The sequence below is a fragment of the Heteronotia binoei genome, chromosome 1 (assembly GCF_032191835.1).
Source record: "Heteronotia binoei isolate CCM8104 ecotype False Entrance Well chromosome 1, APGP_CSIRO_Hbin_v1, whole genome shotgun sequence".
Taxonomy (NCBI): domain Eukaryota; kingdom Metazoa; phylum Chordata; class Lepidosauria; order Squamata; family Gekkonidae; genus Heteronotia; species Heteronotia binoei.
The window spans coordinates 45,035,859-45,061,167 of record NC_083223.1 but is presented as its reverse complement, the minus strand read 5'-3'; positions in this window follow the sequence as shown (position 1 = coordinate 45,061,167).

Sequence of the window (25,309 nt, the reverse complement as noted above, 5' to 3'; positions counted from 1 at the left end):
CTTCTGCAATGGCGGGCACCAGTCTGTTCAGGAGTATTCTGGCAAGGATTTTGCCTGCGATGGAGAGCAGGGTTATCCCCCGGTAGTTGGAGCAGTCTGACTTTCCCCCTTTGTTCTTGTATAGGGTGATGATGATTGCATCGCGAAAGTCCTGTGGTAATTTGCCTTGTTCCCAGCAGGTGACAAGTACTTTGTGAAGTGAGCTATGTAGTACTGTGCCCCCATGCTTCCAGATCTCTGGTGGAATTCCATCAACTCCTGCTGCCTTGCCACTTTTCAGTTGCTTGATGGCTTTAACAGTCTCTTCTAGGGTGGGGATCTCATCCAACTCTGTTTTCACCGGTTGAAGTGGGGTGAGGTGGATTGCTGAATCTTGAACTACGCGGTTGGCACTGAAGAGAACCTGAAAATACTCTGACCACCGGTTCAGTATGGATGCCTTGTCTGTGAGGAGCACTTGGCCGTCTGCACTATGCAAGGGACTCTGAGCCTGATATGATGGACCATATACTGCCTTCAGGGCTTCGTAGAACCCTCTTAAATCACCAGTGTCTGCACACAGCTGGGTTCTCTCTGCAAGCTTGGTCCACCACTCGTTCTGAATGTCTCGAAGCTTGCGCTGGAGGTTGCTACATGCAGCGCGAAAGGTTGCTTTTTTCCCAGGACAGGAGGGCTGAGCAAGATGTGCTTGGTAGGCAGATCTCTTTTTTGCCAGTAATTCTTGGATCTCTTGATTGTTCTCATCAAACCAGTCCTTGTTCTTCCTTGTGGAGAACCCGAGGACTTCTTCAGAGATCTGCAGGACGGTAGTTTTTAGGTGTTCCCAGAGTGCTTCTGGAGAAGGGTCTGTGGGCAACTGAGGTCCTCAATTCTTGACTGGAGTTTTGCCTGGAAGGCAGCTTTAACTTCGGCTGACTGGAGGCTGCCAACCTGAAACTTCCTCCGAGGGATACCTCCTCTCCTGGGTGTGGGTTTAAAGTGAAGACGGAGATTGCAGCGTACAAGACGATGATCCGTATGACATTCTGCGCTGGGCATTACTCGGGTGTGTAAGACATCTCGAAGGTCTCTCTGGCGCACCAGAATGTAGTCGATAAGGTGCCAATGCTTGGACCGTGGGTGCATCCAGGTTGTCTTCAGACTGTTCTTTTGCTGGAAGATAGTGTTGGTGATGGTGAGCTGGTGCTCCATGCAGAATTCTAGCAGGAGGCGCCCGTTGTCATTGCAGTTGCCAATGCCGTGTTTGCCAAGTACTCCTTTCCAGGCTTCCGAGTCTTTACCTACTCTGGCATTGAAGTCGCCAAGGATGATCACCTTGTCCTCTGTAGGGGTTTTCCGTACGAGGTTGCGTAGATCAGCATAGAACTTGTTCTTTTCTGCAGGATCTGCTTGAAGGGTTGGGGCATACACACTGAAGAGTGTTGCATGCTGCTTGTTTTGAAGTGGGAGGCGCATGGACATGATGCGATCTGAGTGACCTGTTGGAAGGTTTTCGAGTTTGGAGGCAATGGAGTTCCTGACCATGAAGCCAACGCCAGAAAGGCGGCTCTCAGCCTTTGACTTACCCGACCAGTAGAGGGTATAGCCAGCACCGTGTTCTTGAAGACTACCTTCCTCAGGGAAACGGACCTCACTGAGAGCTGCTATGTCGATATTCAACCTGAGAAGTTCGTGGGCAACTAGAGCAGAGCGTCGTTCAGGGCGACCACTGCCTACTGTGTCAAGCATGGTTCTGATGTTCCAACACGCAAGCTTTAGTCTTTGCACACTTTGTGAGGCAGGTGCATGCCTTTTCTTTGTTGTTATTTTTCGACCGCAAGTAAGGATGCCCGTTGACCGCGGCTAGCCAACTGGGGTGGGGGAGACGAGCTTTGTTTAGGCCACCTTTTCTAGGCCCCTCTCCGTGTGGAGCAAGCAGTGCTGTCCCTAGATAAGGCTGCTTGGTCGTTCAGGGTGCTGCCGAAAGATGCTTTCGTCTCCGGGTTAGCATCAGGCGACCAATATCCTGAACCGCCTACATGCAGGATCGGACTGCGGCCTCCAGTGGCACCTTCCACCTGCCGTTTCGCCCCTTGCCTATCGCTGCAGGACTTGATGCGTTGTGAGTTGTGTGTGTGGATATGCCCTTCAGGCCTGCGCAGAGGAATTTTTTAGGTGAAGCGCAGTGTGCGCGGTACTGGCTCCACCCTTTCACCTGGGGGTCATCTGCCATGGCCCAGTAAGCCGGGACGCCGGCAGTGAGTCCTCCAGGTGGTAGGTGTTACATTAACGAGCTCTATCTGCCCGGGTTTGATGTTAGAGTTTTCCTTCTCTTAGGCTGACGAGGTTGGTGGGCCCAGCCTGCCCATCCGGTTATACCGCCGGACACTTCGGTCGCACCATGACGTAGCAAACTCTGTGAAAACGGGGGGGACCAGCGAGAAGGTGTTGCTACGGATGCAGTAATGCAGGAGAGGCCATTGCAGTGACCATCTGCCAGGCATAGCCAGACAGTGACCACGCGGCGTTCACTACACCGGGAGAGGAGAGGCTATGTATTGCGCATGCACTTTCCCTGGGGGGGTAGGATTCCCAGAGGGAGCCCACCCCCCACCACCCCCCTTAGCCCTCAGCTAAGCTATTAATAAATGGCTAGTTTACTGAATCAATCTCACTGCAAAGAGGTACAAGGCAAAGATGTCCCCTATCCCTGTTCCTCTTTGCAATAGCCATAGAACCTTTGGCTGAGACAATTCCTACAAACCCTCTAATTAAAGGAATAGACAAAGGTGTTACTTCTCATAAAGTATCCTTATATGCTGATGATACTGTCTTATGTCTCTCCAAGCCCTCTGATTCTTTGCCGGAAGTACAATATTACATCAATATTACATAATATATATCGATATTACATAATTTTAGCCTATGGACAAAAAAAGACCACGCACTAACCAAAAGACTCTTTACAGATCAATACAGTATGGAGGTCTTGAAATACCAAATCTTGCACTGTACTACGAGTCATCCAAGTTAGCCTCCTTATTGAGAGCTTTAGCTTCTCCCACCTTAGCTTGGGTACAAATAGTAACACATGATATTTGGCCTCTAAATTTATTTGACTATATATGGAACCTTCCTGCTAACAAGTTGAAACCAAAAACTTCTCTTACAAAAAGCTACTTACATACTGCCATTAAAATATGGAACAAATATAGAAATAGAATCACCCCTTTCCTATCCATTCAATCCTCATACTTGAACCAAGAATGGTCACCCACACATACTGCAGATATTCTGATATCTTGCTATAAAGCTGGACGTACACGAATTATAGACTTCTTCAGCAAAGGAAAGCTTTTAGAAAAGAACAAATTAGAACAAAAGACTGGTCTTAAGTTATTTTGGCTACATTATTTTCAAATCAGAAGTTTTTTCTCCATACCGCTAATACAGAATGCCCTAGCCAGACCTCAAACAGAGTTTGAAAATATATTACATACACTAGCTACTGATGATTCTAAACTTATATCTAGATTGCGTAAAGTTTTGCTCAACTTAGACCATATTCCATCCTTAAAATATCAAAGATTATGGCAAACTGATTGTAACACAAAATTTTCTGACGACTGGAAAGAAATATGGTCTTCCCATCTTATACCTCTAAAATTTCCACCGTTAGGCTACAATCCCATAAACAGCTAATGCGTTGGTACTTACCTCCAAAAATACTTTACCACATGCACAATAGCATAAGTTCAAACTGTATAAAACAGTGTGGGGAAATAGGCAACTATTTTCATTGCTGGTGGTCATGCAAGTACATACAGAACTTCTGGGAAAACATCATTCAACATATAGCACTTATTACAAGTATAAACTTACCTCTAAAACCTGAACTCTTCCTTCTTGGCAAATGGACTGACCCTGGAAAAAATAAGACAAATTCAGAAAGAGTACATATATTAATATCTGCTGCACGCACCACCTTGGTGGCGCACTGGATTGATAAAAATCCCCCATCTATCCTAGCTTGGCAACAAAGACTGTGGGAATATTTCATAATGTCTAAGATTTCTGTTCAGACTCAAACCCCTTTGACGGAAAATTCTGAAACATTTTTTATTGCTGTTTGGTACCCGGTGATAACTTATCTGAACAAAACATTTTGCCACATCGAATGCTGTATAGAAAGATGTTATATTTTTAGTCCTATTAAGTGTAAACTCTTTTACTTTAGCTATTCTGGAAAGGTTAAAACAAAAAATAATATAGATAATAATAATGGAAATACCCATTGTGCTTTAGTTTTAATTATTGACAGCAATAATTGTTCTTCTTTTTTCCCCTTTGTTTTGTTTTTATTTCTGAAAGGACTATGTAATTATAACTGTAACAAGAACTGTAGCTATTTCTGCTATGATTATTAGCTTTGAATATTGTAACCAAACGTTAAAGTTAAAATAAAGTTTATGCTGTTGATAAAAAAGAAAAAGAAAAGGAAGTTGTCAGCAAGACAAATCAGGAATCTATTGGACTTTTCATTTTAGCAGAGTTGGACTTCCAACAGATGTTGGGGTAATTGAAATCTCCCATGATCACTGTATCCCTTCTCTTGGAAAACTTTGCAATCTGTTGTAGGAGTATCTCATCCAAGTCCACTGCCTGGTTTGGCGGTCTATAGCAGACCTCCACAATAACATCACTGGTTTTTTTTACACCTTTTATTTTTACCCAGAGACTCTCAACTGAGCTGTCATGTTCAGATTCACATATTTCCTCACAAGTATATTCCTGCACAAGTATATACCTCCACTCACAAGCACTCTTTGGGTGCGATCTGTCAACCAGTTACAGATCCACCTATCGGAGGCTTCTTTCCATGGAAGTGACTCTTCTTCTGGTGAAACAGCCACTGCTCTTGGAGGAAGTCTCCTTTGCTTGCAGTAATGCTTCAAATGTTGCGGAGTGGAGTACTAGGATATAAACCCATAGACATGAGATCTGGATAGGAAAGTCTGCTTTGCAAGAAAGTCATCCCAACACATCCCAAAACCTGAACCCCCTTTACCCATGATCAAGGTAGCCTAGAAGATGACCATCACTTATATATCTATTTCCCAAGTGTTGCCTCCATCTGCAGATACTTAAATCTGTGAATTTGGACCACGATTACCCCAAACAGATTTTTCTGCAAACTCCACCCCTCCATTTACAGAAAAGTCTGAAATCTAGAAAAGAAAATACACAGTGGGTTTTAGTAGCTGCAGTGGATCCCAGTAGCTGTGCCAAGCTTAACATTGGTTATGGCAAAGTTCAGGAAGTCTAATAGGTAGGACAGGCAGAAAGTATGTGACTGGCCCAAAATCACCCATGAGCTTTCTTATGATTATGTGATTTGAACCTGGGTCTCCCAGACCCTACTCTGAAACTCTAACTGCTACTTCCACACTGACATTCATAGGTTGGCTTCTGCTGAACAGTAGGGAGCAGCCAGGCCTAGTTGAGTTATGCAAGTCACATATAGGGATGCCAGTCCCCAGATGGGGGTGAAGGATCCCCCAATTTTGTGGGCTCCTATTTGCCGATGGCCAACTGGCTGGCAGCAGAAGATCCATCCCCATGAGCAGCCACTAGTGGTCACACCTCTTTCCCCTCCTGCAAGATTTAAAGGGCCCTCCGGCTGATCAGCTGGATCACATAACCCACTGATCAGCTGGAGGGCACTTTAAGTCTTGCAGGGGAGAGGGGTGGCTGCCCACCACACACCTGAATGGCAAGCAGTGAATTTGCTGCTTGGAGTTCAGGCATGGGTGGCCCCTGCTTGTTAAAAACATTTAAAATATCATTTTAAATGCTTTTTATGGGGGAGGGGGGATGCACGCCTGAATTCCACATGGTGAATGCACTGCATGCAGGTCAGGTGTCAATGGCCCCTGAATCAAGCATTCCAGTCTTGGTTTCTGTGAGTAAAAAGCTGTGGGAGGGGGCAGAATCCTTTCCAGGGCTGCTTTGGACTTTGAGGCAGGACTTATTGAGGCCAGGTCTGGCTGACTTGATACCACCTGACTAGGGTTGCCAGCTCCTGTCTCCTTGCCAGCAGGGTATTTTTTTTGGGGGGGGGGTGTTCCTGGAGGGGGCAGGGATGTCCCCCAACATGATGACATCATGCAGCTGTGACATCACATTAGTGAATTCAACACTTGCTGTTCAGGCACTGGTGGCTCCCTCTTGTAAAAAGCATTTAAAGGGTCCCTTCAAACGCTTTTTACAAGTGGGGCCATGCATACCTGAATTCTAAGCTGCTAGGGGGAGGGAAGGAAGGAAAGCTGGAGATGGGACCAGATAAAGGTAGATCGACTGGTGGGTGCAAAGGAGAGAAGGAGGCAGGAAAAGGGGAAAGGCTATGGAGGCTTTCAGGAAAAAGAAAGAAGATGTAGTGAGGGGAGGGGAAATTCAGTTTCAGTTTATTTCAATTTATATCCCGCCCTTCCTGCCAAAGCAGCTCAGGGCGGCTCACAACATATAAAATCTAACATAAAGTTTGGCTTTAAAATACATCAATTTATAACAATGGCTTTAAAAATACATAAATTTAGACAATTTAAAACAGTGAAATAATAAAACATGTGGAACAAGCAATCTGCCAAATGATACACTATAACCTTCTATAAAGTTTCCAATGTCAGTTAGTTATAGGCCAGCCGGAAGAGGGCTGTCTTGCAGGCCCTGTGGAACTGCCCAAGGTCCCGCAGGGCCCTCACCTCTTCCGGCAGCTGGTTCCACCAGCAAGGTGCCATTACCGAAAAGGCCCTGTCCCTGGTGGATTTCAGACGGGCCTCCTTTGGCCCGGGGATTATAAGCAGGTTTTGAGAGCCTGATCTCAGTACTCTCTGGGGAACATGTGGGGAGAGATGGTCCCTAAGGTAGGTAGGTCCTAGGCCATATAGGGCTTTAAAGGTAATAACCAGCACCTCGTACCGAACTCGGTATATTATTGGCAGCCAGTGCAGATCCCGAAGCCCCGGCCGAATGTGCTCCCGTCTTGGGGGCCCTAATAACAGCCGGGCAGTGGCATTCTTCACTAACTGCAACTTCCGGGTTCGGCACAAGGGCAGCCCCATGTAGAGGGCATTACAGTAGTCCAACCTCCAGGTGACCGTGGCATGAATCACCGTTGCTAGATCGTCGTGCTCCAGGAAAGGGGCCAACTGCCTCACCCGCCTAAGATGAAAAAATGCGGACTTGGCAGTGGCTGCTAGTTGAGCCTCCATTTTTAGGGAAGGCTCCAATAGTACCCCCAAACTCTTGACCTTGTGCGCCGCTGTCAGTGGTGCCCAGTCAAAAACTGGCAAGGGAATTTCCCCTCCCGGGCCATGACGATTCAGCTTCAATTCACTCAGCCTGAGCCACCCAGCCACTGCCTGTAACACCCGGTCCAAGTTTTCTGGGGCACAGGCCGGCCGTCCATAAGTAGATAGAGCTGGGTGTCATCAGCATACTGATGACACCGCAACCCATACCTTCGGGCGATCTGGGCAAGGGGGCGCATATAGATGTTAAACAACATTGGGGAAAGCACCGCCCCTTGAGGCACTCTGCAATCAAGCGTGTGTCTCCAAGACAGTTCACCCCCAATTGCCACCCTTTGTCCCCGACCATCAAGGAAAGAGGAAAGCCATTGTAGGGCCAACCCCTGAATCCCCGCGTCGGTGAGGCAGCAAGCCAGCAACCGCTGGTCGACCGTATCGAACGCTGCCAATAGGTCTAACAACATCAGTACCGCCGAGCCGCCTCGATCCAGATGTCGTTGAAGGTCATCCACCAGGGCAACCAGCACTGTCTCCGTCCCATGGCCCGGGCGAAAGCCAGACTGATGAGGATCAAGAACGGAAGCATCCTCCAGGAAACTCTATAGCTGCAACGCTGCTGCCCTCTCGATAAGTTTGCCCAAAAAGGGCAAATTCGAGACCGGCCGGTAATGCACCAATTCGGCCAGGTCTAACTTTTTTTCAAGAGGGGACAGACCACCGCCTCTTTAAGCAAGGATGGAAAATACCCTTCCATTAGGGATCTATTTATGTTATCCCGTACAGGATATCTAAGCTCCCTCTGGCAAGTTTTAATAAGCCAGGAGGGGCAGGGGTCCAGATTGCAAGTTGTTGGGCGTACAGATAAGAGGATCCGGTCAACTTCCTCCAGGCTGAGAGCACTGAAACCCCCCAGAACACGATCCGAAGACAGGCACGGAGCCTCGGGTTCACAAACTGTCTCTAATATGGCAGGAAAGTTGCGATGGAGCGATGCGATTTTATCCGCAAAAAAAATCGCAAAAGCCTCACAGCCAATCTCCAATTCATTAGAATTTCATCTGCCTCGTGGCAGCGTTGTAAGGGTCCGAAATGTATTGAACAGTTGTGCCAGGCGCGAAATTGCAGACGCAATCTTAGCCGCAAAGTATGTTTTCTTTGCGGCTTTGACTGCCATCTCATAGGACTTCATAAACTCTCTATAAGATGTTCTAGTCACTTCGTCTCGAGTATGCCGCCATTGCCTCTCTAGTCGTCTGAGTCCCTGTTTTAATTTCCGCAACTCTTAGTTATACCAAGGTGTCGGCTTTAAGCGAGGGCGCAGAGGACGCCTAGGTGCGATCTCATCTATGGCTCTGGAGACCCTATCATTCCAGGACTCCACCAGGTCATCTAAGGAATCGCCAGGAGGCCAGGGATCCCGCAGCGCTGTCAAGAACCGTTCTGGGTCCATCAGGCTCCGCAGGCGAGCTAAAATGCGCTCGCCGCCTAAACAGGCTTGGGGTGGGATATCCACACGAGCCTTGAGGGCATAGTGATCCGACCATGGCACTGCTATAGCAGTAAAATCGTTCATGCCAATGACACCAGGTCCATTGCCTGATTGGAGGTCGCATCATTGGCATGAACATTGAAGTCACCCAGGATGAGAAGCCTTTGGTGCTCTAATGCCCAGCCTGTTGCGGCCTCCATCAGGGATGGTAAGGCACTAGACGGTGCGTTAGGCGGTCGGTACACCACCCAGATCGCCAACCCCTCCCCAACGTCCCACGCCAGACCGGCACATTCAATGCCCTTGATCTCCAGGGCTGGGAGAGCCCAGAAGGAGTAAGTCTCTCGTATGAATAGTGCCACCCCCCCCCCCGCCTGCTAGTCCATGACTGGTGAAAGACTGAGTATCCTGGGGGGGCCATCTGGGAGAGAGCTACTGTCTCCATGTAGCGCACCCAGGTCTCGGTCACACATGCCAGGTCCATGTCCTGCTCAAGCAGGAATTCCCGAAGGGTGGAGGTCTTATTATTAATGGACCTGGCATTACATAACACCAGTGATGGAGGCGAGTAATTTCGCCTGGTCCCACTACCTGTCACCGTCGGGATGGGACACAGGCTGGAAGGTGGTCGAGCACTATCATGTCTCAGCCTCCTTCCCTTATAATTCCGCCTGTTCCCACCGTCATACCTTCCCCTCCCCAGGAGTACCAGAATCCCCAGGCCAGTCATCTCTGGAATCCCCAGGCCAGAAATGAGATGACCCCTGAAAATCCTTGCAGGTCTCCCACTTGTTATGTTCTAAAGAGGAACCAAGCTCGGAGACTTCCGGGGAGGAAAATGGCGAGCTAAGTTGTCTCTCACATCGGGAGCAAGCTGAAGGTCTTGTTCGGGGTAGTGGAGGGCAAATCAAAGCCCACTGCCTACCTTTCTCAGTGAGAGAAAGGTCCAAGACTTGCACTTAAAACTTTGGAAGAGATTTACCTTGGCTGAAAAGGAGCCCTGTAGGGGGTTCCTTTGAGGCTTTGAGGGGTCTCAGAAGTTTGCATAGTTATCATCTGCAAGATCTTTCAGAGTCATTGATTTGGCATAAGCTCGTCAGGATCCTAACCTTCTGGGACAATTTTAAGAGGAACCAAGCTCTGAGTCCTTTAAAGGCTTTTATTGCCAGAGGACGGTTTGGATGGAGAATGTACCACTGTAACCATCGGTGGATTATAAACCAGATGATATCCTGTCATCTCCCATTTCCAGGTAGAACATTCATGGCAGGGGAAATAAATTTTTAAGTTGCAGCTGTTCCCACCATGGGCACTATCTGCCAATACCACAGAAATATATGGAATTCACTGCAACATAAAACGTAGTAGTTCCCATTCACCAGAACCCCAGATCGTGCATGAAAGTAAAATGATTAAGTGAATCCATTCCTCTCGTGTATACGAATCCAGGTGTCTAGGTAGGATTAAGTAATGCAGGAAAGTTGTAAGGCAATGGGCTGGCTGATTGCTTAAGAACCCTTTTGATGAGACTCTGAGCTGTATGATCCCCTGCTCAGGACTTTCGCATGCTCAGTTTCTTGTGTAGTTCAGCCCTGAAGCTGGTTGACAGAAGGCATTATTGAATCCATACAAACATTTCCACAGACTCAAGGACTTCTGTTCACTGAGTTCAATTTTCCTACCTTCCCCCTCCTATGGCAGCCCTTAATGCTCCGACATCTTATTTCTAGGAGTCCACTCTCCTTCAAGAACGTGTTTTTGGGGGTGGGGGTGGGGAGAAAGCTGGCTCGTATCTCAGTGTTCCTTGATTTTGGGGCATTACGCTGAAAGCAAGGACCTCAAAAGTTCACTTCCTCTGTTCTCCCAGTAAGTTATGTAACAGCCAGAACCATTTTTCCATGGTGAAAACACTCAAAGGAAAAGTGTGTGTTTTGGAGCAGTGACTAGCTATTTGCATGCAGACAAGGGAGACATAAATCACCCCATCCCTTGGAAAATTTATGAAGAGGCTTGAGCCAAGACCTGGTGAGTTGTAATCTTGACATATGTCTGCACTGTGATTAATATTTGTGTGCTTGATAGTGTGATTCTCCTTAGGGACCTTCATGAGAGGACATCATGAACCCTAGGATGTTCGTGAAGCACTAACTTTGAGTGATTTAAAATGCAATTCAAACTCTGAGGCTGATCTGCTAAGCATTAGGATGATTACATTCTTAGGGTTCCTCAGCGTGCGTGTTATGTAAGTCATATAAGCTATTCTAGCACCTTGCAGCAGATGAGAATATCACAGTTATTAAGGAGCTTAGTCACATAGATTTGTTTATCCCTCTAGGCAAGTGGAACATTTTATTCACAAATACAACATCTAGACAGTGAGTAAATATAAAATAAAAATAAATGAAGGGAGACACTGTCAGACTTCAATCTATCGAAGTTTACTCAACTTGGCATTTTCTTCTCTGCCTCTTGATTGCAGGTTCATAGCAGTTCACTTCAGATGGCATGCAGGGGGTTGGTATCTTGCCTATTGCACACAAACAAATTTGGATAACACTAGCGGGGTGTGAAAAAAAGGCTCGAAGGACTTTTATGAGAACCATTAACTGTAAAAAGTGGTACATATTTAACAAAAGTAACTTGGCAGTACTGAGGTTTTTTTTTTTTTAAATGCCAGTAAAGATTTGTGATAATTGAATTTATTATTTCTGAAGATTTTCCCCACTGAAAGGTAACTTTGCAATGTGATTTTGCTATTACAAAAGCAGATATGTTCTTTTCATGAGATGTGGTTTTCAGGGCTTTTTTTGGTAGGAAAAAACCCAGCAAGAACTCATTTGCATATTAGGACACACCTCTGACATCATCATTGTTCCGTACAGGGCTTTTGTATAGAAAAGGCCCAACTCATTTGCATATTAGGCCACACCCTTTGACATCAAGCCAGCCAGAACTGCGTTCCTGTGCATTTCGGATTTAAAAAAAAAAGCCCTGGTGGTTTTCTAAATCATGATAAATTCACAGGTTAGTTCACAAACGAAGAATGAATGCATCAATACCGTTGGAAGTACTGACTGCTTTACCATTTGGCTTCTGCTTACCCTAGTATAAGGGACATTAGAATTTAAATTTCTAGTATCCTGCATGTATATGTGGGGAAGGAACAATTCAGATTGGGGACATAAGGCTGCAGCAGGGGAGCTAACCCTTTCCCCTCATTCCATGTTTGTGACCTCAAACACTTTGCCTTTTGCATAGATATATCCTCTGGGCACTGAAGGGGAGGGAATGGTACAAATTCCAGCGCAGCAAACAGTAGTTTGAAGAGGTGATTTGCATTGGGAAAGTGTTGTGGTAGGAAAAGGGTTCTCCCCACTCCAGTACCACAGCCCTGATCTGAACTGCTCACCCACCACTGTCTTTATCCTTTTGAAATTTGGCTCCTTTGACCCTAAAAGCTCATTGGCTTGTTCTCAGTTATAACTCACTTTGTTGTCAGGTACATGGAATGGATTCTCAATCAGCAGAATCTATACAGGCAGACAAAAAGAAAAAGAGTGAACTGAGAAAGGCAGGCTGCGACATTTCTGTGCCAAACTCATTTCTGTCCCAACGCAAGAAGTACAGTGACCATTCATGCTGGCTATAGTTAGTGATAACACATTAACATAGCTAGATTGAGAAATGTAACATCTGTAAAGGTGAAGGAGCCAGCAAACTGAAGGGAAAGCTTTGCAGAAAACAAAAGGAAAGCATAGGGTTGACAGCTCTGGCCCAAAACAGTTAACCAACCTGCTGGTAACTCTTTTTCTGTTCCATTTGCAATGGCTGCGGGAGGTCTGCAGTCAGTAAAATTCTTCCTTACAGGTGTGGAAAGTGGGGTTGGGGGAAAAGGTCCTTGGTAAGATGCTAAAATTCAAAGAGACATCAAGAAGCATGGAATTCATTTGCCTTCTTTTAGAGGGTCTACATCTGATTTTCATGTTTCCATGAGAAAACTGTGGAGAATGCTATGGTGTTGGCCAGTCCATAGAATGGCAGGCCCACATGTTAGTTCTGTGGAATTTTCTCTCTACAAAGATCACCTGCCTTGTACTGTGTTTCCACAACATTCATATTGACAGAGTATGTTGCTGTAGAAATAGTACATCTAATGGAAACAGTGTTCATGAGAAGTGGTATTCTCACTGCTGTTGCCTTTTACTGAGTCACAATATTAGTCTATCAGGGTATTTTCTACCTTGACTGACAGCAGCTCAGCAGGATCTTAGACAGAAGTCTTTCACAACACCTACTACTTGGAGATGCTGGGGACTGAACCTGGGACCTTCCGCATATAAAGCAGGTGGTCTTCCAGTGAGGCCAAGCCCCAGTCCCTCACACCACTGATGGGCTGAATGCCCATATCTGACTAGGCTTTTGGGGGGAAAACAATAGGACAATATAAAGTATGTAAAGCTGTTCACTTTTGAGTGGAGGGAGAGGCATTGTGCAGTACCATGTGATTCCATAATGTCACTTCTGGTCATGTAACCAGAAGTGATGTCATGTGTCGCTATGATGTCCCCCAGATCTCTTGGGGGACACATCTCTCCATTTTGACTTCCTGGTTCAGTGGGTATCAGTAGGTAGCAGGAAAGTGGGATCACAGACTATTACAACAGTTTTCATTTCATTGTCTTTACTAGAGACTAATGATGGGCATCAAAACCTCTGCTTCTGTTTAGCAGAATAAAGAAGCTGGAGGACACGGTGCCAGATGTCTTGAGAGCCAGGGTGGTGTAGTGTTTAAGAAAAGTAGACTCTATTTTGAAGAACCAGGTTTGATTCTCCATTCCTCCATATGAAGCCTGCTGGGTGACCTTGGACTCTCAGAACTCTCTCAGCCCTACCTGTATCATAAAGTGCCTGTTGTGGGAAGATGAATGGAATGTGATTGCAAGCTGCTTTTAGACTCCTTAAGGTAGAGAAAAACAGAGAATAAAAAACTACTCCTCTTCATCTTGATCCCCTCACATGGCCCTTCAAAGGGTTTTTAAGCATCCAAAGGGGACTAGAGGCCTCATATCTCATATGCCAACACAGGCTCTCTAAGTTCCTTGTTCTTTTAAATACACAAAGCTGCCTTATACTTAGGGTTGCCAGGTCCAACTCAGAAAATACTTGGGGACTTTGGGGGTGGAGCCAGTAATTTTTTGGGGTAGAGCCAGGAGACTTTCCCATTCCCTAAAATAAATAAATAAAATTATAGCAGTGCAGTTCCCCTGAATACAGTCTTCATTTCCTCATCTCCCAACTGCTGCACTTCAAGTAAATGAAAGTGAACACACACACACACAAAGCAGAAAAAATAAACCCAGTTTGCAAGCAAACACTTCTGTGATCTCACTGAGGCAGTTTACTCACTGGAGTTGCTGAATGTAATCATCTGCTGTATTTCAACTACTCCTTCACACTAACACAGGAAAATGAAAGGTTCTAGTTTACTCTTTACTATCTGTTTTACTGTGCAAGCAACTTGTGAAAGTAATGTAAAACAAATGGAAGGAGTGTGCAAGCTTCTCTTCTTTTCTCACAGCTTCATAGGCTCACCGGGAACAGCCCATGGCTCTGCCAGCTCACCTTGCTCCCATTCACTTTGCTCCTACTGATATTTAAAGGCACACATACCTTCCAAATTTACAAGCTTCTTCTAGGCTTCCAAGCTTCCTCTAAGCCTTCTAAAGTAGAAAGGCACATAGTGGCTATGGAGGTGGGGCTTCCCCCCACCAGCCAGCTGGCTGCTGGTAGGGAGGAGCCTGCAAAACTGGGAGGGGGGACCAGTTTTGCAGGCTCCATTGGGACCTGGAGACTAGCAAGCCTACTTATACTGAACCAGACCATTGGGCCATCAAGGTCAATATGTCTATTCAAAATGGCAATGGCTCTCTGGGATCTTTTGTCACATACTACATGGTCCATTCAACAGCAGAGCCCATAAATTGAACCTTGGGCTTCTGCATGCCTAGCAGGGACTACTGCTGAGCCATGGCCCCTTCCCCTTAGATTACAGAGCATAAATATAAGGATCTAGTCCACTCTGGCAGGGTAGAGTAAATATAGAAGCATCAAGGAACTCTCAGTTATGTGTCCAGTGACATTATTAGAGACGTGACAGGCTCAAGAAGCCTGTTAATTTTAACTATTTGATGATCCGTTTTGGACTCTGTGCATTTTCTTTACTTTAACGATTTCTAACTAGTCCTGGTTACCTGGAATGCAGTCCGGGGGGGGGGGGCATCTTCTGTGCAAATACCTTTGAAATGAATGTGAAATTACATAGTTTCCATTCATTTGAATGAAGTTTGCAACAGGAGGCCGTTCCCACTATATGATTAAGCACCAGTCATTGCTGATGCTTCTCTCTGATTTTTTAAACATTTGTTTATAGCTTCCATAAATTTCAATCAGAATCATCAGTAAAAATGTTGATAAACTGCGGAATTGGTGGTGTTCAACTGATTGCAACAGGAGGCCATGATTTTGTTTTACATTATTTTTAGGATGATGTTCATATTTTTATCCCCCCTGTAGCACATCAAGTTATTTTGGAACTGCTACATCTAAATAGATCTGACAAGCTATTGATTGCACTGCTTTACTAGTCATTTTATAACATAGATGTGTAGCATTTATGGGGAATGAAAGCTGCCAAGCTGGTGAAATGCCAAACACAAGTTAACGTTGTTGGTATTGAGCAATCCAATTAACATTCTCTTCCATGGGCACAATTTATGTTACTACTCTAATAGAATTGCAAACTGGAGACACTTAAAACACATAAAAGGGGCTCTGTTTCCTTTTACTCATTAATAGAAACTCTCTTACTAAGAAGGTAAAAAAGAGATCCATAATTAAAAGTTGAGGTTTAGGAGAGGGTTGATGGGAGGAGTGCTAATATACACAATTTCCTTTATTTTTTGCACAGATGGTTCGGTCTCTAGAACTCTTTCATGGTTCACCCTGCAGCATGGATGCTCATGTCGAAGTAAGGAGAGACAGCAATTTTCATGTGCAGCAAAGTATCTTCAGTGTGATGGAAAAGTACAGAACCAGGGGGAGAACAAAATTTTAAAATTGGATGATGACACCACTTTACAATTCCATTTTCTAGTTTGGATCCCAAGATGCTTTCTGCTTGTGGAAGGAGTCTTAACAGGCAAAGGACTCTTAGCAGATGATCATTGACAGCAGAACACCTTTCACGAGCAGAAGGACACTCTTTAGTCCAACTCTGTATCTTTTTGATTTTATTCTTTGTTTCCACCACGCCTTCATTTTCACATATCTTTTTCCCCTCCCATCCCTGCTGACCAGCTCTTCTTTGGCAGTGATGCTCAGAAACATGATGCCAAGAAACAAATTTTGAGCCATCTGCAAGCCAAAGGACGAGAGCCAGCAGAGAGATGGAAAGACTGGGTGTAATCCAACAAAAATATCTTCGCAGTCATTGGAGACAATAGCAGCCTCAGAGGGAAACAAAGATGTCCCTCTACCTGGCCATCAGTCAATCAGTGAGGACCTCAGTAATTAATCAGAGTACTACTTATACTGAATCAGATCATTGGGCCATCAAGGTCAGTATGTCTACTTAAACTGGCAATGGCTGTCTGGGGTCTTCTGTGTCACATACTACATGGTCCTTTTAACTGCAGAGCCCAGGGATTGAACCTTGGGCCTCAAAAAAACAAATTAGAGTACATTTTGTACAAAGAAATTCTGCTATATTAGCACTGAGGCTTAGCAAAGAGTAGCATAAAATCCGTATTCCCCACAAAGAAGGTCTCACCAGCATTTCATCTCAAAAATTTAACTAATATTGTCTGCAATACATTTTGTCTCCAGTTAAAGACTTCTCTTTTCTTCTTGTTCGGAAATGTTCCCAGAACCACCTTTGATCAATCATGGAGCATACCTATGAGCATATCTGGTCCCCCTCCCCACTATCCAAACTTGGAAAGAAAAGAATCTTTCTTTTCTAACTTGAGCCTCTGACCCCTTTCCCCACTTTGTGATCATTTTGTGTAATCTGACCCTGCCATGCATACTGAGCTATGGTGTCCCACCATGGTAAAACTCTTCTTTGCTTTGTTTCACTAAACTGTTCTTAAAGAAGAAGAAGAATTGCAGATTTATACCCCACCCTTCTCTCTGAATTAGAGACTCAGAGCAGTTTACAATCTCCTAGATCTTCTCCCCCACAACAGACACCCTGTGAGGTGGCTGGGGCTGAGAGGACTCTCACAGCAGGTGCCCTTTCAAGGACAACCTTTGCCAGAGCTATGGCTAACCCAAAGCCATTCCAGCAGGTGCAAGTGGAGGAGTGGGGAATCAAACCCGGTTCTTCCAGATAAGAGTCCATGCACTTAACTGTTACACCAAACTGGCTCTCAAAGATGGTTGCTGGAACCATTGTCAGGTCTTTCTGACTAGCCCAGAACAATCTCCGTCTTACAACCAGCAATTATCTTGGTTCTGGAAATTTCACTTCATGCATTGGGATTTATCTTCTGGATTTGCAGGCTGAACATTTGTATCCCTGCCTAAGAACTGGACTTGACATGAAATCTGCATGAATAAGTAGCTATAACCTGCTTTACCTGTTCATTCCACCTTGACCTCTTGAGTGCCACATATTGAACAGTGTTTGGGGGCCTCTGAAATATATGCTTTTAACACAGCATTGGATAGCTTAATATTAAGTATTGTTGGTGTATGCTTGAGATTATCATGACTGCTTCAGTTTTGCTAATGGTTTCCCTCAATAAATGTATCATGGCTGAATGGCCTTGTGGCTTCCATATTAAAATTGACTACAGCTCCCCACAATGTAATTCTACCATTTTATATATGACCAAACAAATCAAGCGAGTTGAAAAAAGGTCCAAAGTAGGAATTTTTCCTAGGCTTATATTGGCCATTGGGCAAGACTTTTCATGTGTTTTTGTTGGATAGATGATTTAATTGGTTCAGCAACATGTAATTTGATATGCATAACAGATTATAACGGGCAGACTCAGTGGAAGGCAAATGGAATAAAACACACAGAATATGCTAAGAAGTCAGTGTGGTAAAATAGCTTACCTAAATCACCAGTTTGTGACTTATCAACTCACAATGACCCTGACATAGGACTCTGCAGGCCCACTGACATCAAGACAAGGAGTAGTAATGGCACTGGTAGGTCCTTTTTGGTCCCTTGTGATTGATGAATGGAAAGAAACAGTGAGTTTCCCCATCCAAGGCTTTGAGCAAGGAAGGCATTGCCAAAACAAGAATGTACCTGAGCTGAAGTAAATGGAAGTCTGTCATTTTGCTAAGTGTGTTGCAAATCAAATATCATTAATAAAGCTGTGCAGCTTTGCTTAACCCCAGTGCTTAGACTCATTCTTATCCCAGGGTGTGTGGGTGCTGTGGGTGACTCTTGTATTATCTGACAGCTCCTTTCCATATGGTTCAGTCTCATTCACTGGAGACTCTCCATGCTAGTGATATACAGTCACAGGCACTGAACTGGAGATTCTCCAGATACATTAGTGCTTTTTTCTTGATGATATATCCAAGTAGGCAGCCGTGTTGGTCTGAAGTAGTAGAACAAAATAGGAGTCGATTGCAACTTTAAGACCAACTTAGTTTTATTCAGAATGCAAGCTTTCGTGTGCATGCACACTTCTTCAGATGAGGACCTCATTCCTCATCTGAAGAAGTGTGCATGCACACGAAAGCTTATGTTCTGAATAAAACTAAGTTGGTCTTAATGGTTTCCCATGATGAGTCAGGCTTATATGAATTCCATCATTGTGAATAGGATTGCAGTTGTAGCATAGATAAGCTTATTTCTATACAGGCTTGTAGGGCCATAGAGAAAGGCTGATTGTATGCATGTATGGTGTTAAACCTCAACACCATGGGAAGATAGCCAATATGCAAATGCCACCACATGGCTCTTTGAATCAAATGTAACTTTAAGGAATGGTCTTTTTAAAAATCCATCTTTCAGGATAAAAGTTCAAATGGGTCAATGAGTTCTAAAACCTGAACTAAGAGGTAATGCCAAAGCTTCAGGCAAATTAAACAAAGTCTGGGTGTCAGCTTGCAAGCATTTCTGATTTCAATAATTCATATTGATACATTTATTTATCTGTTTTTTCATTGTACAATCACATTAAGCTTCTCATACAAACATTAAATATGAATAGGAGGAAACATCTTGGATTTCATATGAAACTGCTTTTCTAACAAAATGAAATTTGCTATGAATAAAACATCGGGTTCCTTTGGGGAGAAAGGAAGAGAATCTTCACGTTTGAAGCTTTAATAATTTGAACAAATTGAAGCTTTAAAATAGTTAGACCTGAACCAACAACAACAACTTTTACAGAGACCATATTCATGGCAGAGCGAACAATCCTGGCAATCATGACCCTGTCTACAAATACATTATTGCCCCCCCAGGCGGAATAATGAGGCAGACAACAAATTGGGTTAAAAGGGCCACTTTATTAACTTAACGGCAAGGGCAAAACATGGGGACAGGACAAGCCAGGGGTCATCCCGACCACCTCCTTGACCTGAAACTGGGCGAGCCCCCTGAGCCCCGGGTGTGAGCCAACCAAACGGCTCAGACCCGGCCGGCCCGGCAACTTGATCACCGCTCACAGAGCTCCGCCATCCCCACCGGCAGCAGCCTGGGATGTGGACGCTCACCATGTGCCGGGATCCAACAGACTCCCTGGAGCCAACCTTGGGCCGTACGGCTTGCGGTTCCCCAGGAAGTCATGCACCAAATGGCGCGATGCTACGGGAGCTCACCAATCCCCAAAACATAATGCCAACCACAAACTGCCAGTGACCAACCTATATAACGGCACCGTCATTCCAATTGCCAGCGCCAAACATCAGCAGTACAGGGTAGCCAAAAACACCCCCGGACAAGGCCAAACGTCAGAGGGCGAAAAATTCCTACCCAGCCCCCAAAACAGGCGACCAGCCTCTGCCTGAACTGCATGAAGGGCGGGCGGGTGGGCCGAGAGCGATTTCAAACTGCGTGTCAGGGGGCGTGGGCAGCCTCTTAAGACTGCCCATCACCCCCTCCCTCCTGGGGTAACCCATTGCCTCGGATCCGCGCGGGAAGGCAATGGGCGGCCCCCAGCCTCAGCAGTCGATGGACTGCTCGGCTGGGAAGGGGCCGAATTGCCCCCCCAGGCGGAATAACGAGGCAGACAACAAATTGGGTTAAAAGGGCCACTTTATTAACTTAACGGCAAGGGCAAAACATGGGGACAGGACAAGCCAGGGGTCATCCCGACCACCTCCTTGACCTGAAACTGGGCGAGCCCCCTGAGCCCCGGGTGTGAGCCAACCAAACGGCTCAGACCCGGCCGGCCCGGCAACTTGATCACCGCTCACAGAGCTCCGCCATCCCCACCGGCAGCAGCCTGGGATGCGGACGCTCACCACGTGCCGGGATCCAACAGACTCCCTGGAGCCAACCTTGGGCCGTACAGCTTGCGGTTCCCCAGGAAGTCATGCACCAAATGGCACGATGCTACGGGAGCTCACCAATCCCCAAAACATAATGCCAACCACAAACTGCCAAGGACAGCGCCAAGCCTCTGCTTAGGCCACTGTACCCCCAAACTATAAGACGCGAACCAGCCCTTGCCGCAAGTCGGTTAAGAACAACTCGTTGCCCTTTTCTGACAAATGCACCCCGTCTTCATGATATAATTCCGGCATGCTGAATAGGATCGAAGGATGGGGGACATAATCCCCAAGCCCCCCACACAGGGCCTTGCGCAATGCACGGTTGGCCTTAATTCTGGCACGCTCCAAACCTTCAGGGTCCCATGCAGTCCGCCACACACGGCGCGGCAACATGGCCGACCACAGGATAAGGACTCCTGGCCACCGCCTCTTGATCAAAACCAGGTCCGACTGGGCCTGAATCGAAAGGGCTTTTCCCTTGATCAGACCCAAGTCGTTCTCACCCAGATGAATTACAAGAATCTGTGGTGGGGGGCCAACCAACTCCCTGAACAACATAGGCAGGAGCCCACGCCACCTCAATCCACGGCGGCCTCACCAGGTGATCACCGCTCTGTCGCTCAGGCCCAGTTGCGAACCGATCGCCGTCCGACGGGCCTGGTGTGCCGCCCAAAAGACAATGCTGTGACCGCATATAAGGATCCTCCTCCTCTCATCGCCAGCCACAGCCCCTAAAAGAGAAAACTATTAGAACTGGGAACAGTAATAATACTTGGCACCAACAACGGTTCCCTATGACTAAGGGAGAAAACAAAACTAGCCTTAAGACCTCAAAGGCCTAATATAAGCTCGATAGGCCCCTGATTTCCACCGCCCAACCCGGCGGATATCATCTCCCCCATACCCAAGCGCTGCGGCTGTGGAAGCCGCCCCGATTCTAAAGGAATGAGTACCAAATTTTTGACCACCAAGGCCCAAATGTTGCAAGGCACGGCTAGTGATGGCCCAAAATTGGTACCTTGTCAAGGGGGCTTCATCAGCATGGCGGAAAAGAGGGCCGTCAGATGCCCCACGCCATTCAAGATAATTTTTAATTGCCGTGACTGGGCATAACTCGCATTCAGCGCAAGTTCCAATCCTAACAGTGCAGCCGTGCTGCTTCTGATCCGTCTTTGAACGTCGAACTCTAAACTCCACCCGGTCGCTAAATAAAGTGACATCCTTTAACTGCAGGGCCCTCGCGGAAACATCAGTGCGGGAAAGTAAAACCAGCTCAGAAACTCTAAAGGCCCCAAAAAAGGCCGTCAATGATGCGCTGTGGAAAAGTGCCTCCTCATAAGCAGACCCACAAACAAGGGCCCAGGAAGCTCGAAGCCCCCGCAGGATAGATGGCGAAATAGGCTGCCTCCCGTCGGACCTAGGTCCGGCTTCACGAGACCATCCCTCAAACATTTTCTGAATGCGGAAATCCTTAGTGGCATCACTGTGCCCCCTGGCCTTACTCATAAAAGCCAAGGCCGCCATCTGGCCTTTAATAGACTTAACAGACAAACCCCGCTGTTTCTGATGTACACAGAATTGCAACAATTGTTCAACAGGAACGGGCCACACCTCATGTAAACCTGCCCCCTTTCTGAAAGACAAAAACTGGCTAGCCGCCCGGTCATACGACCTTTTAGTGCTGGGCGCTATGGCCAGGTGTATCGCCCGGCTCACTTCTTTCCTCCAATCAGCCATAACTCCGCCGGGATGCGCTCGGGCAACAGGTCGGCCTCTGGGGCTAATTGACGGAAACGGTCCATCTGTTGGCGAGACAGAGCGTCCGCCACCCTGTTACAAATGCCAGGAACGTGCTTGGCTAAAAACAATATATTCAATTTCAAACAATGCAAAGTGAATGCTCTAACTAGCCACATAACTGCGGGAGACTTAGAGGTTAACGTGTTGACGACATGGACAACAGCCATGTTGTCGCACCAGAAGTGAACCGTGGAATCGGCAAGGGCTTCTCCCCAAAGAAACACAGCCACGACAATCGGAAAAAACTCCAGGAACGTTAAGTTCCGACACAACTCAGTGTCCAGCCAATCTTGCGGCCATTGCTCGGCACACCAATGCCCCCTAAAATAAACTCCAAAACCAATAGAACCAGAGGCATCGGATACAATCTGCAACTCGGCTTCAAGCTGCATGTCCCTGTGCCAGAAGGAAATTCCATTGAAATCCTGCAAAAATGTCTCCCAGACCCTAAGGTCCTCCCGCATCTCTGAAGTGACACGGGTGAAATGATGTGGCAGGTGCAAATTGACCATGCCGTCGCAGAATTGTCGCAAAAAGGCCCTGCCCGGGGCCACAACCTTACAGGCGAAATTCAAGTGGCCCACGAGCTGCTGTAACTCCAACAAGGTGACCTTGCGCTTAACTAAAACCGCTCGGATCCTTGCTAAAAGGCTCACTCGCTTATCCTCAGGCAACCTAGAAAACTGGCGCACCGTATCAAGCTTGATACCCAGAAAGGTAAGGACCGTGGCAGGGCCTTCGGTCTTTTCAGGGGCCAACGGTACCCCTAATTCCTTAGCCAAATCCACAAAAGCCGTTAGCAGGAACAAGCACTGTCCAGAGCCCGCGGGGCCTACAAAAAGAAAATCGTCCAAATAATGAACAGTGTCCTGAATTCCCGTCCTAAACCGTAAGGCCCACTCCAAAAATGAGCTAAAACGCTCGAACGCTGAACAAGAAACAGAACACCCCATAGGAAGTGCCCTATCAACATAGTAACTTCCTTCAAATGCGAAACCTAGTAATTCAAAATCACTGGGGTGAACTGGGAGGAGGCGAAAGGCTGATTTTATATCGCACTTTGCCAACTCCGCACCTGACCCACACCGCCGGACTATCTGAACTGCTCGGTCAAAAGAGGTATATTTTACCGAACACAGCTCGGAAGGGATGGCATCATTTACTGATCGACCCCTGGGGTAAGAAAGATGGTGAATCAACTGGTATTCACCTGCTGCTTTCTTAGGTACCACTCCCAAGGGGGACACCCGCAGGTTCGGCAGGGGGGGAGATTTAAACGGGCCTAACACCCGACCTTCAGCACATTCTTAACTAATCTTGTGCCTAACAATGCTTTCCAAACCCCTAACTGAACGCAAATTGGAGGAGAAAAATGGAGTACGAGGGCCCTCATAAGGGATTCTAAATCCAACTGAGAACCCCTCTGCTAAATAACCCGCATCATCCCTACGAGGGTAAGACTCCAACCACTGCTTAAGAACCCTCAGACGTATGGGGCTGGGGCCCTTTTGGAGGGTGTTGACCGGCGCCACCGCCTGTCCGCTTGTTAGGCCACCTCTGTTTTGATCTGGTGCATGCCGTGAAGGCATGAGGGCCTGCACAAATTGGACATTCGTGCTTATATTTACAGGCCTTCCTGGAGCACGAGCCTTGGGAGGTGAACTCCCAGCAAAGCAGCCGTGGCTGAACCGACTGCCCCGCGGAAGCGTGGGCGCCAGAGAAGGTCGTTCCTGTTGTCTTTTGCACTAAGTGACCACTGTCAGATCGCTCCCCAACGTTTGGTTTTGCAGGCGCCATAAGCTGCAGCCAAAGCTGTTGGTTTATCTGATTCCACTGCAGACACGGATTAACAGCCGCCCTCATGCGGAACTGTTCGTCGTACTGGAGCCACGCCCCGCCAGGAAAATCATTATATGCCCGGTATATAATGTCGCAGTACTGGAACAACGGTGCTGCTCTCCATGGCTGGGCCCTAGCGATGACGCCCGCATAAATGAGGAAACCGGGCAGCCAGTTTGCCCACGTTCTGTCTACTTTTCGACACTTGAGCTTCTCTTTGTCTTTTTCATCAAGCTCGTCTTTTGATTTTTTTCCCAACTCCCTATACAGCAGGCTAAATACATCCACATATTCGCCTTTAAGGATTTTCTCCCTAGTAGAAGCTGTAAGGTGGTCGCCCAAGGGCATGGCAGGATCGCCAAAAGGCAACGCATGAAAATCTAATGAACCATAAGGAACAGGAGGGTGCGATGGGAACCCCCATACCGCCGCCTGATGCTCAGCCCACGGCAAAGGCATAGACGGGGCCTGCTGCCATCCCCATGGCAACACGCCCGCCGCCCGTCCCTGACTACCGGTCCCAAAACCGCCCTCAGAGCCAATGCCCCCTGGAACTAAACCCCAAGGCGGCCACACACTCTCCGACGCCAAATTCAAAGAGGAAGAACTAGCCGGTGGCGTAAAACCGAGAGCTGCCTGCCGCCCCATAAATGGCGCTGCCCCGAAAAAGTTGGCACCACTGCCTGAGCTCCACCCCCTGGCCTAGAACCAGACCCAACGTTGGGTCCCCAAGGACCCCATGGCCATGCCCCACTTTGCTGTAGCGCGGGTAGCTTACCATCGCCGGCCGGCGGCACCACTACCACAGCGTCGGGCTCATCCCCTTGTTCGTCTTCCTGCGGCACTCCTTCCTTCGGCTCACCACTGCTTCCTTCGGCACCCTGCAAAACAGAAAGACGGGCCAGCACCTCCTTCTGAAAAGAGATGGTGGCCGCCCGGCCTGACCCTAAAAGGCCGGTGGCCGTCCTGGAAGGGCCAGGCACACCTCTTGCCTCTTCCAAGGCAGCCAACTGGTCCATGATGGCCTGCCTGGTCCGTGCTTCGTCACCTTCATCGGCCGGGGGCAGCACGGGAGCTGGCCTTTTGGCAGGGCGCTTTGCGGGCTGTTTCCCCTTTTTATTGCCCTGTCCCTTCTTAGGCACCATTTTTTTTAATACCCTCACAACCCAACTGGGCTTATAGCCCAGGTATATCTATGGGGGAGGAAAGGAGGGTCGTATCCCAATACAGCGGTACCACCGGCCCAGCCCAAGTCAAGGCCTCAGGCAGGCCACACCCAACACCCCCCCAACAAGGCCAGCTGGCCCAACCACTACTCTCAGGCCTAATAGAGGCCTAAGAACAAGAGGAAGGGTGTGCGTGCTGA